Source organism: Pongo abelii, chromosome 4, assembly GCF_028885655.2.
Source record: "Pongo abelii isolate AG06213 chromosome 4, NHGRI_mPonAbe1-v2.0_pri, whole genome shotgun sequence".
NCBI classification, from domain to species: domain Eukaryota; kingdom Metazoa; phylum Chordata; class Mammalia; order Primates; family Hominidae; genus Pongo; species Pongo abelii.
The window spans coordinates 117,048,440-117,060,527 of record NC_071989.2 but is presented as its reverse complement, the minus strand read 5'-3'; the positions used below and the strand labels follow the sequence as shown (position 1 = coordinate 117,060,527).

The window sequence follows — 12,088 nt, the reverse complement described above, 5'->3', positions numbered from 1 at the left end:
ATAAAAAAACTAGCTGATTATTTCCCTATTATGTCTTTTATAAAGATAAAAGACAAATAATTTTGAAGTGGTCTTAAAGTTTATCAGAGGTTTCAAATTTTCAAAAAAATTTCGTAACAATGAAACAATTCAAGGTTATAGCTAAAATTTAGAGGTCATGTAATCCAATCACTTCAGTTTTACATATGAAGAAAATGTCACATGTAAAGGCTAAACATTACAACATACAATCACAAATGATGGTAAAAGGGAAGAACTGAAGACAAACTGTGCTTCCCAATTTGTTTTTAGGTCATTCTTGACTACACAAGTATCAGGTTAGGATAGAGTTAGAAGCAGGGGCAGGAGCAGGTTCAGTCTGAGTTAAAGTTCTGGCTGGATTATAGCAGGCATTTTAATTAGCCATTTTTTTCCTCTCAGCCAATTATGAAGTATAATGATATTGATGATGATGATGAGTACAAACGCATAGCGATTATGTGTCAAGCACTCTAAGATATTTATGTAGATGTTTACATATGTGTTTTTGGTGTATATATATATATACACCAAGATTGCAGTGACCCAATCTTGGCTAACTGCAACCTCTGCCTCCCGGGTTCAAGCAATTCTTCTGCCTCAGCCTCCTGAGTAGCTGAGACTACAGGCACACACCACCACGCCCAGCGAATTTTTGCATTTTCAGTGGAGACAGGGTTTCACCATGTTGGCCTGGATGGTCTTGATCTCTTGACCTCATGATCCACCCACCTCAGCCTCCCAAAGTATTATTTTACAGATAAGGAAACTAAGGCACAGAGAGGTTAAAAGTAAGTTGAGTAAGTTTATACAACTTAAAAGAGACTGAGCGAAGCTTTCAGCTAAGACTGCCTGGCTCTTGAGTTTGTTGTTTTGTTTTTCTTAGGAAGTATATTGAAGCTTAGTTTATATATGTAAATTCTACCCAGGTTACTGTACAATTCAATGAGTTTTGACAAATTTAGAATAATTTCATCACTCCAAAAAGAACCCTCATGCCTGTCTGTTGTCTATCCCCATCTACACCCCAGTCCCAGGAAAATACAATCTTTCTTTTTCTATAGATTTGCCTTTTCTGGGTATTTCATATAAATGGAATCATATAACGTGTAGTCTTTTGACTTCACTTGGGATAAAGTTTTTGAGGTTCGTCCATGTTGTAGCATATATTAGTAGCTCATTTTTCTTCATTGCTTAATAGTTATTTACTGTATGGATATACTACATATTGGTTATTCATTCATCAGCTGATGGACATTTGGGTTCTACTTTTAGGCAATTATAAATGATGCTTCTATAAACATTTACATACAAGTATTTGCATGGACAGAGGTTTTTATTTCTCTTATGTAGATGCCTAGTAGTGGAATTCTTAGGTCATATGAAAGATTTTTATTTAACGTTTTGAGAAGACTTGAAATTCTCTTCCAAAGTGACCATCATTTTACGTTCTACCAGTAATATATGAATGTTCTGGTTTCCCCATATTTTTATCAACACTTATTAGAGCTCCACTCTTCACCACTAACCTCTACTGCCTTTCAATAACTCTGTACATTTGTCATTCCACGTTGAAATAAGAGGGAGAGAGGAACTAAGCAAAGAAATAAGGGAAGGAGACAGAGATCTCATAATTGTTTTTTGTTTTGGTTTTGTTTTTTTGAGATGGAGTCTCACTCTGTCGCCAGGCTGGAGGGCAGTGGCATGATCTCAGCTCACTGCAACCTCCACCTCCTGGGTTCAAGTGATTCTCCTGCCTCAGCTTCCCAAGTAGCTGGGACTACAGGTGTGCGTCACCACGCCCAGCTAATTTTTGTATTTTTTTTTTTTTTTTTTTTTTTTTTTTAGTAGAGGCAGGGTTTCACCATGTTGGCCAGGATGGTCTTGAGAAACCCCATAATTCTTAAAAGCTAACCAAGTCTATTTAGTTTCTCCAGTGCTTTTCATAACCATGTATTTATAAGGTTTTGATTTTGTAGTGGAAATTCGTTCAAGGGACTTTTGCTTTTCTGCTGATTTATCTTTACAAATTCTGAGATGTACATCTGCTCTTTGATGAGAACAAAAAGTGGTATAGTAAATGTTAAACAGAAATATATTTAGAGAAGTAAGTAGAAGGTGGGAAGAGGTTGTTACCAAGGTTTAACTTGAAAATAGCATAAAATTGGCCAGGCACGGTGGCTCATGCCTGTAATCCCAGCACTTAGGGAGGCTGACGTGGGTGTATTACCTGAGGTCAGGAGTTCGAGACCAGCCTGACCAACATGGTGAAACCCTGTTTTTGGTGAAACTAAAAAATACAAAAATTAGCCGGGCATGGTGGTGGGCTCCTGTAATCCCAGCTACTCGGGAGGCTGAGACAGGAGACTCTCTTGAACCTGGAAGGCGGAGGTTGCAGTGAGCTGAGATCGCACAGTTGCACTCCCAGCTGGGAAACAGAGCTAGACTCCGTCTCAAAAAAAAAAAAAAAAGAAAGAAAGAAAGAAAGAAAAAGAAGATAGCACAAAATTATATCATTTTTCAAACTCGTTATTTTGGCACTATTTTCATGATAATATTAGAAAGTTAGATATACCTTGTTTAAGACTAGAGGATTCAAAGACATGTCTAAAAAGAACACCACTGGAGATAAGAAAACATAATTGGTCAACCATAAATCCAAAAATTTTAAAACAAAAATCAATTATTTTTAAGTTTTGTAGAATTAATACCACATAATCCTATAATACTACAGTATCTTACCATTTTAATTTTAAATACTGGCAAATAAATATGGTAGCAAAGAAAACATATTCAAACAATTAAAAGATGTCTTTTACTTTTTTCTTCTTTATTGCACCAACTATAACACCCAGTACAGTAAGAGAAGTTGTGAGTGCCAGCATATCTATCTTATTTCTGATATAAAGGGGGAAAACATTTAGTCATTTGTCATTCATTCATTAAATATAATATCAGCTATGGGTTTCTCTTAGAAGCCCTTTATCATAATGAGGAAGTTTTCTATTCCTTGTTTACAGAGAATTTTATTAAATCAGGAAAGGATGCTGGATTTTGCCAAATGTTTTTTTCTGCATTTAAATAATCATAATTTATATTTTATCTATACGATTAATTATATTGATTTATGAAAGTTAAATCAGCTTTCAGTCCTGGGATAAATCCCACTTGATCATGAATTCTTATATATTGTTAAATTTGCTTTGTTAAAATTGTGCTTAGAATTTTTAAATCTACGATCATGAATGATATTGGTCTGCAGTTTTCTTTTCCTGTAATGTTTCTGTCTCATTTTAGAATCAGGGTAATGCTGGCCTCAAATAATGAGTTTAGAAATATTCTTCAATTTCAACTTTCTCAGTGGGTTGTATAGAATTGGTAATATTTTCTTCTTAAAAGTTTGGTATAACTCACCAGAAAAGCCATCTTGGCCTGGAGTTTTCTTTGAGGAATGGTTATTTAAATGAGAAATTCAATTCTTAAAAGGTATGGTACTATGCAGGTTCTTTATTTCTTCGTGAATGAGATTAGGTAGTTTGCATCTTTAAGGAAATTTGTCCATTTTATCTATGTTACCAAATTCTGGGAGGCTGAGGCAGGAGGACTGCTTGTGACCAGGAGCAAGGCTACAGTGAGCTATGATCACACTACTGCATTCCAGTAGGTGACAGAGTGAGACCCTGTCTCTAAAAATAAAATAAAATTTGTATAAAGTTATTCATAACATTCATTATCCTTTTAATATCTGAATATTCTGTGGTGATATCACCTCTCTCTTCATATTAGTAATTTCTGTCTTTTTCTGATAAGTCTGGGAAGACGTTCATCAATTTTACTAATCTTCTCAAAGGACTAGCTTTTAGTTTTATCATTATTCCCTGTTTTTGTATTTTCCATTCCATTGATTTCTGCTGCTATCTATATTGTTTCTTTTCTTCTACTTATTTTGGTTTAATTTGCTCTTATTCTAATTTCTTAAGCTAGAAGCTGAGGTTGTTACTTTGAGTCCTTTCTTCTTTTAGTGGTACATCAGTGATAAATCTGACAAAAGATGAAGAGTCCCATATGCTAAAGTACAGAATCTTGCTTAGAGAAATTGCAGACAACCTATGTAACTACAGAGATATACTAAGTCCATGGATCAGAAAGCTTAATATTGCTACGAAGTCTATTTTCCCCAAATTGATATATTGATAAAATAAAATCTCACTTTAAATTCTACCAAGCCTTTCTGTAGAAACTGAAAAGCTAATACTAAAATTAATATGGAAATGCAAAGGACTTCTAAAAGAATTTGAAAAAGAAGAATAAACTGGGCTAATACTACCTGATTTTAAGACTTTTTAAAGAACTATTATTGCGTATATTAAAGGTATACAATATGTTATGGAATACATATTAATAGTAAAACGAATATTATAGTGAAGCAAATTAACATATCCATCATCTTACATAGTTCTCCATTTGTTTATGTGTGACAAGAACAGCTAAACTCTACTCATTTAGCAGGAATCCCATATACAGAACAATTTTATTACCCATAGTTCACATGGTGTAAATTACATCTCTAGACTTGATCATTCTACATATTTCCTTCTTTGTATCCTCTGACCTACATCTTCCCATTTCCTCTGTTCCTGCCCTCTGCCCTAGTGACCCCTGTTTCGTTCTCTATCTCTGTATATCTGACTTTTTTTAAGATTCCATATATAATATGTAATATTTTTATTTCTGTGTCTGGCTTATTTCACTTAGCATAATGTCCCCCAGGCTCATCTGTGTTTTGACAAATGGTCAGATCTTGCTCCTTTTTATGGCTGAAGAATATTCCACTGAACACATGTAACACATTTTCTTTATCCATTTCTCTGCTGACAAACATTTAGTTTTTTTCCGTATCCTGGCTATCGTGAATAACACTGCAATACACACAGGAGTGCACATATCTTTACAAGGGATGATTAAATTTGCTTTGGGCATATACCCAGAAGAGGGATTGCTGAGGTACATGGTAGCTCTATTTTTAATTCCTTTAGAAACCTTCATACTGTTTTCCATAATGGCTGTACCAATCTTCATTCCTACCGACAGCGTACAGGGTTTCTCCATACCCCTGCCAATATTTGTTATCTTTTCGCTTTTTAAAAATAGCCATCCTAATTGGAGTAAGGTGCTATCTCACAGTGGTTTTGATTTGCATTTCCCCGATGATTAATAATGCTGAGCACCTATCGTATATCTGTCGGCCATTTTTATGTTTTCTTTGGAGAAACGTCTATTTAGGCCTTTGCCCATTTTTAAAAACAGTTCTTTATTGTTTTGTTTTTGTTCTTTGGGTTTTTTTTTTTTTTTTTGAGACAATGTTTTGCTCTCTTGTGGCGCATCAGTTGTATGTGATTTTTTTTTTTTTTTTAAAACAAGGTTTCACTCTGTTGTGGCACATCTGTTGTGATCAGTGGCATGATCACAGCTCACTGCAGACTCAACCTCCCTGGCTTAAATAATATTTCCATTTCAGCCTCCTGAGTAGCTGGGACTACAGGCACACGTCACCATCTCTAGTTAATTAAAAAAAAAAAAAATCATAGAGACAGGATCTCACTACATTGCCCAGGCTGGTCTGAACTCCTGGATCCAACAATCCTCCTGCCTCAGCCTCCCAAAGTGCTGGAATTACAGGAATGAGCCACTGCATCCAGCCTCCTCTGCCCATCTTTAAACTGAGTTATTTGCTTTTCTACTATTCAGTTGTATGAGTTCTTTATACATTTTGGATATTAACCCCTTATCAGGTATATGATTTGCAAGTAGTTTTCACAATCTGTAGGCTACTGTTTCATTTTGCTGATTGTTTCCTTTGCTGTGCAGAAGCTTTTCAGTTTAATATAGTCCTATTTATTTATTTTTGTTTTTGTGGCCGGAGTTTTTGCTGTAATATCCAAAAAATCATCACCAAGGCCAATGTCCCAGAGTTTTCCCCCATGTTCTCTTCTAGGAATTTTATTGTTTCTGGTTTTATATTTAGGTCTTTCATCCAATTTGAGATGATTTTTGTGTATGGTATAAATAAGGGTCTCATTTCATTCTTTTGCATGTGAAAATGCAGTTTTCCCAGCACCATCTATTGGACAGACTATCCTTTCCCCTTTGTGTCTTCCTGTCAAAAATTAGTTGACTGTATATGTTTGGATTTATTTCTGAGTCAAGACTTATTATAAAGCTACTGTCATCAAGACATTGTGGTATTGGCATGGAGACAAAAGGATTGACAGAAAAGAACAGAGTCCAAAAATAGAGACACATAAGTATGAAAAAATGAATTTAGTATGAAGGTAAAAAGTTAAGTCAAGAGAGAAAGAATAGTCATTTAAAACAAGTGGTGCTGGAAAAACTGGATATCCACATGCCAAAAATATGAACTTCTAAGCATTTCCCACACCATATACAAAAATTAACTTGAAATGGGTCCTACACTCAAATATAAACTTTAAAACTAAAAGTAAACTTAAGAAACAACTTTTAGGACCTTGGGTTCAACAGTTTTCTTAGATATACCATCATGATCCATAAAAGAAAAAAATTGATTAATTAAACTTTATCAAAATAAAGATGTTTTTCAAAAGACACTGTTAAGAGAATCAAAAGACAAGACACAGACTGAGAGAAAAAGGATTTGTATCCAGAATATGTAAAGAACCAAGACTTAATTATAAGAAAACAACCAACCCAATTTTTAAAATAGGCAAAACGATTTGGACACTTGACCAGTGAAGATATCCAAACGTCAAATAAGCAAATGAAAACATGCAAGACATCTTTATTCAGTGGGAAAGGGCAAATTAAAATCACAAAAAGGTATAGAAGTATTAGAAAGGCTAACAACTAACCAGGCCAAGTAAGTGCTGACGACGATGGGGAGGAAGTGAAACTATCATAGACTGCTGTTGGGAATATAAACTAGAACAAAAACTTTAGAAAGTCATTTGGTAGTTTCTTAAAAAATTTAACATGCAAATGCCAGATGATCCATTCATTCCACTACTAGGCAGTTTCCCAAGAGAATGAAAGCATTTGTCCAGATGAAGGCTTGTACAGGAATGTTTACAGCAACTTCATTTAGAGTAGCCCCAAACTGGAAATCATCCAAAAGTCTATCAACAGCTGAATGGATAAACTGCAGTATATTCATTAAATAGAATTGCACTCAGCAATAAAAAGAATAACCTATTGATACACATTACAATATGGATTAATCTTAAAATAATTATACTTAGTGAAAAAAAGTGCTTACTGCATGATTCTATTTTTTAAGAGTTCTGAGAAATGTTAATACCCAGTGACAGAAAGCATCTTAGTGGTTGGCTGTGACAGGGTAGTAAAAGGTAGAAGAAAGGAATTACAAAGAGGCATGAGAAAATTTAGGTGCTATAGATTTGTTCAAAACATGAATCTGCCACAATGAGCTTGACAGCCTCCATTACTTTTTTTTGTTTTGTTTTTTGTTTTTTGAGACGGAGTCTCATTCTTCCACTGAGGCTGGAGTGCAGTGGCATGATCTTGGCTCACTGCAACCTCTGCCTTCTGGGTTCAAGCGATTCTCCTCCCTCAGCCTCCCAAGTAGCTGAGATTACACAGGCATGCACCACCACACTCGGCTAATTTTATTTTTAGTAGAGATGGGGTTTCACTATGTTGGCCAGGCTGGTCCCGAATGCCTGACCTCATGATCCACCCACCCTGGCCTCCAAAGTGCTAGGATTACAGGTGTGAGCCACTGTTCCCAGCCGCCTCCATTACTTTTTTGAGACTTGTGACATTAATAAATGTGTGATATTAAATAATGAATTATATCATTATTTGAAATACCTGCATGACTTGGTGATCTGATATTCTCCAAATGACTGAAGCATGATGCTATAAAATCATGCATGGGTAAAAGATGCATTCAAACTGCAAGATCAACCAATGAACTTAATGTAACTGAATATGAAAAGTTCACTAATAAGATTTGAGATTCCACACTGCAAACAGCCTTTAAGAAAATTTAGCAAAATCTACTGTGGTAGATAGAATTTGAATATGGCCTCCCAAAGATGTCCTACTCTAATACCTGGATCCCTATCAGCGTAAGTACTGCTCATAATATGTTGTATCATGTACAGTTGATCTTAAAATAAGATTATCCAGGTGTGCCTGATCTAATCATACAAGCCCTTTTAAAAGTAGAGAGTAGCAGCTTTTACGAGGTATCAGCACTTTTCTTTCATTAGGGGGAAGGCGTGAGGAAAGTACCAAACAGCAGCGGAGTTTTAAACTCTAAATAGACAGGTCTGAGTGCCTGAACTTGCCTTTTCATTTTACTTCATCCTCCAAGGAGTTCAATCACTTGGCGTGACTTCACTTCTTTTAAGCAAAAGAGTGGTGCCCAGGCAACATGCGTGACTGGAGCACTTTAGGCAAACTCCTTGACAAGGTTCAAGCCTACTCAACTGCTGGAGGGAAGGTGTGGCTGTCAGTACTTTTCATTTTCCGAATCCTGCTGCTGAAGACAGTGGTTGAGTCAGCCTGGGGAGATGAGCAGTCTGCCTTTCGTTGTAACACTCAGCAACCTGGTTGTGAAAACGTCTGCTATGATAAGTCTTTCCCAATTTCTCATGTGCGCTTCTGGGTCCTGCAGATCATATTTGTGTCTGTACCCACACTCTTGTACCTGGCTCATGTGTTCTACGTGATGCAAAAGGAAGAGAAACTGAACAAGAAAGAGGAGGAACTCAAGGTTGCCCAAACTGATGGTGTCAACGTGGAGATGCACTTGAAGCAGATTGAGATAAAGAAGTTCAAGTAAGGTATTGAAGAGCATGGTAAGGTGAAAATGCAAGGGGGGTTGCTGCGAACCTACATCATCAGTATCCTCTTCAAATCTATCTTTGAGGTGGCCTTGCTGATCCAATGGTAAATCTATGGATTCAGCTTGAGTGCTGTTCACACTTGCAAAAGAGATCCCTGCCCACATCAGGTGGACTGTTTCTTCTCTTGCCCCACGGAGAAAACCATCTTCATCATCTTCATGCTTGTGGTGTCCTTGGTGTCCCTGGCCTTGAATATCATTGAAGTCTTTTATGTTTTCTTCAAGGGCGTTAAGGATTGGGTTAAGGGAAAGAGTGACCCTTACCATGCGACCACTGGCCCGCTGAGCCCCGCCAAAGACTGTGGGTCTCAAAAATATGCTTATTTCAATGGCCGCTCCTCACCAACTGCTCCCCTCTCGCCTATGTCTCTTCCTGGGTACAAGCTGGTTACTGGCGACAGAAACAATTCTTGCCGCAATTACAACAAGCAAGCAAGTGAGCAAAATTGGGCTAATTACAGTGCAGAACAAAATCGAATGGTGCAGGCGGGAAGCACCATCTCTAACTCCCATGCACAGCCTTTTGATTTCCCCAATGATAACCAGAATTCTAAAAAACTAGCTGCTGGACATGAACTACAGCCACTAGCCATTGTGGACCAGCGACCTTCAAGCAGAGCCAGCAGTCGTGCCAGCAGCAGACCTCACCCTGACGACCTGGAGATCTAGATACAGGCTTGAAAGCATCAAGATTCCACTCATTTGTGGAGAAGAAAAAAGGTGCTGTAGAAAGTGCACCAGGTGTTAATTTTGATCTGGTGGAGGTGGTACTCAACAGCCTTATTCATGACGCTTAGAAAACACAAAGACATTAGAATACCTAGGTTCACTGGGGGTGTATGGGGTAGATGGCTGGGTGGGGGCGGGGGGGCGGTAAGAGAGGTGCATGTTGGTATTTAAAGTAGTGGATTCAAAGAACTTAGACTATAAATAAGAGTTCCATTACGTGACATATAGATAAGAGCTTTTTCTTCCGGCAAACACCCCTAAGAATGGTTCTGTGTATGTGAATGAGTGGGTGGTAACTGTGGCTAAATATTTTTGTTTTACCAAGAAACTGAAATAATTCTGGCCAGGAATAAATACTTCCTGAACATCTTAGGTCTTCTCAACAAGAAAAAGACAGAGGATTGTCCTTAAGTCCCTGCTAAAACATTCCATTGTTAAAATTTGCACTTTGAAGGTTAGCTTTCTAGGCCTGACCCTCCAGGTGTCAATGGACTTGTGCTACTATATTTTTTTATTCTTGGTTTCAGTTTAAAATTCAGACAAGGCCCACAGAATAAGATTTTCCATGCATTTGCAAATCTCAGCGTTATACATATATTGTTTTTCCAGCCACTTGCACCATATCATTACCATCACTTTTTCATCATTCCTCAGCTACTGCTCACATTCATTTAATGGTTTCTGTAAACATTTTTAAGACAGTTGAGATGTCACTTAACATTTTTTTTTTTTTGAACTAGAGTCAGGGAATCAAGCCATGCTTAATATTTAACAATCACTTGTAAGTGTGTGGAAGTTTGTTTTGTTTGTCATGTATTGGTACAAGCAGATACAGTACAAACTCACAAACACAGATTTGAAAATAATGCACATACAGTGTTCAAATTTGAACCTTTCTCATGGATTTTTGTGGTGTGGGCCAATATGGTGTTTACATTATATAATTCCTGCTGTGGCAAGTAAAGCACACTTTTTTTTTCTCCTAAAATGTTTTTCCCCGTGTATCCTATTACGGATACTAGTTTTGTTAATTATGATTCTTTATTTTCTCTCTTTTTTTTAGGATATAGCAGTAATGCTATTACTGAAATGAATTTCCTTTTTCTGAAATGTAATCACTGATGCTTGAATGACAGAATTTTAGTACTGTAAACAGGCTTTAGTCATTAATGTGAGAGACTTAGAAAAAATGCTTAGAGTGGACTATTAAATGTGCCTAAATGAATTTTGCAGTAACTGGTATTCTTGGGTTTGCCCTACTTAATACACAGTAATTCAGAACTTGTATTCTGAGTTTAACAGTCTTTTGGAGTGACCAGCAACTTTGATGTTTGCACTAAGATTTTATTTGGAATGCAAGAGAGGTTGAAAGAGGATTCAGTAGTACACATATAACTAATTTATTTGAACTATATGCTGAAGACATCTACCAGTTTCTCCAAATGCCTTTTTTAAAACTCATCACAGACGACTGGTGAAAATGCTGAGTACGACACTTTTCTACTTGCATGTCAGCTACATAAACAGTTTTGTACAATGAAAATTACTAATTTGTCTGACATTCCATGTTAAACTATGGTCATGTTCAGCTTCATTGCATGTAATGTAGACCTAGTCCATCAGACCATGTGTTCTGGAGAGTGTTCTTTATTCAATAGTTTTAATTTAGTACCAAAAAAAAAGTAGAGAGTATTCTTTACCTAGTAATGCAACAGAAAGTTAGAAAAATTCAAAACACTTGAAGGATTTAGCAGGCCCGTGCTGACTTTGAAGATAGAAAGACCATGTGAAAAGGGATGCAGGCAACCTCAAAGAGCTAAGAGATGCCCCTGGCAGACAGCAGGCAAAGAAACAGGAACTTTAGACATATAGCTGCAAGTGACACGATTCTGCCAGCAACTGAATGAGCTTGGTAGCAGATTCTTCCCCAGAGCCTCCAGATAACAGCTCAGCCTGACATCCTGATTTTGGCTTTGTGAGACCCTGAGCAGAGAACATAGTCAAGGCTGCCAGGACTTCTAACCTACAGACCCTGTCAGGTAAAAAATCGGTGTCACTTGAAGCCCTCAGGTTGTGATAATTACTAATGCAGCAATCAAAAGCTAATACTTTTACATAAATCAAAATACACAGAAACTCGGATCCAACAATCTCACTACTGAATTTTTACCTACAGATACACTTCCAAATGATTCTTACAGTGAGTCCAAGGATATTCATTGAACACTGTTTGTAAAAACAAATATTAAAAATAAAAATGACCAAACTATCCACAAATAAAGTTGTGGTTGAATAAATCATGTAAATCCACAAAATGGAATATTCTGTAGCCATTACCAAAAAAACGTAGAATTGTATAGATAACTGCAAAACAGTAAAACCATCACACATTACAGTAATAAGAAAAAAAAAAGCAAGATCTGAAACAGTGAT

General features: G+C 36.7%; 1 protein-coding gene and 1 pseudogene across 20 annotated transcripts in view; one reads left to right on the top strand and one right to left on the bottom strand.

The window, feature by feature from the left end:
• FER (FER tyrosine kinase) overlaps positions 1–12,088 on the bottom strand; it is a 450,919-nt gene that overhangs the window by 129,974 nt on the left and 308,857 nt on the right. The gene's annotated exons all lie outside the window — the stretch shown is intronic.
• LOC134761416 (gap junction alpha-1 protein-like) lies at positions 3,675–10,880 on the top strand (annotated as a pseudogene).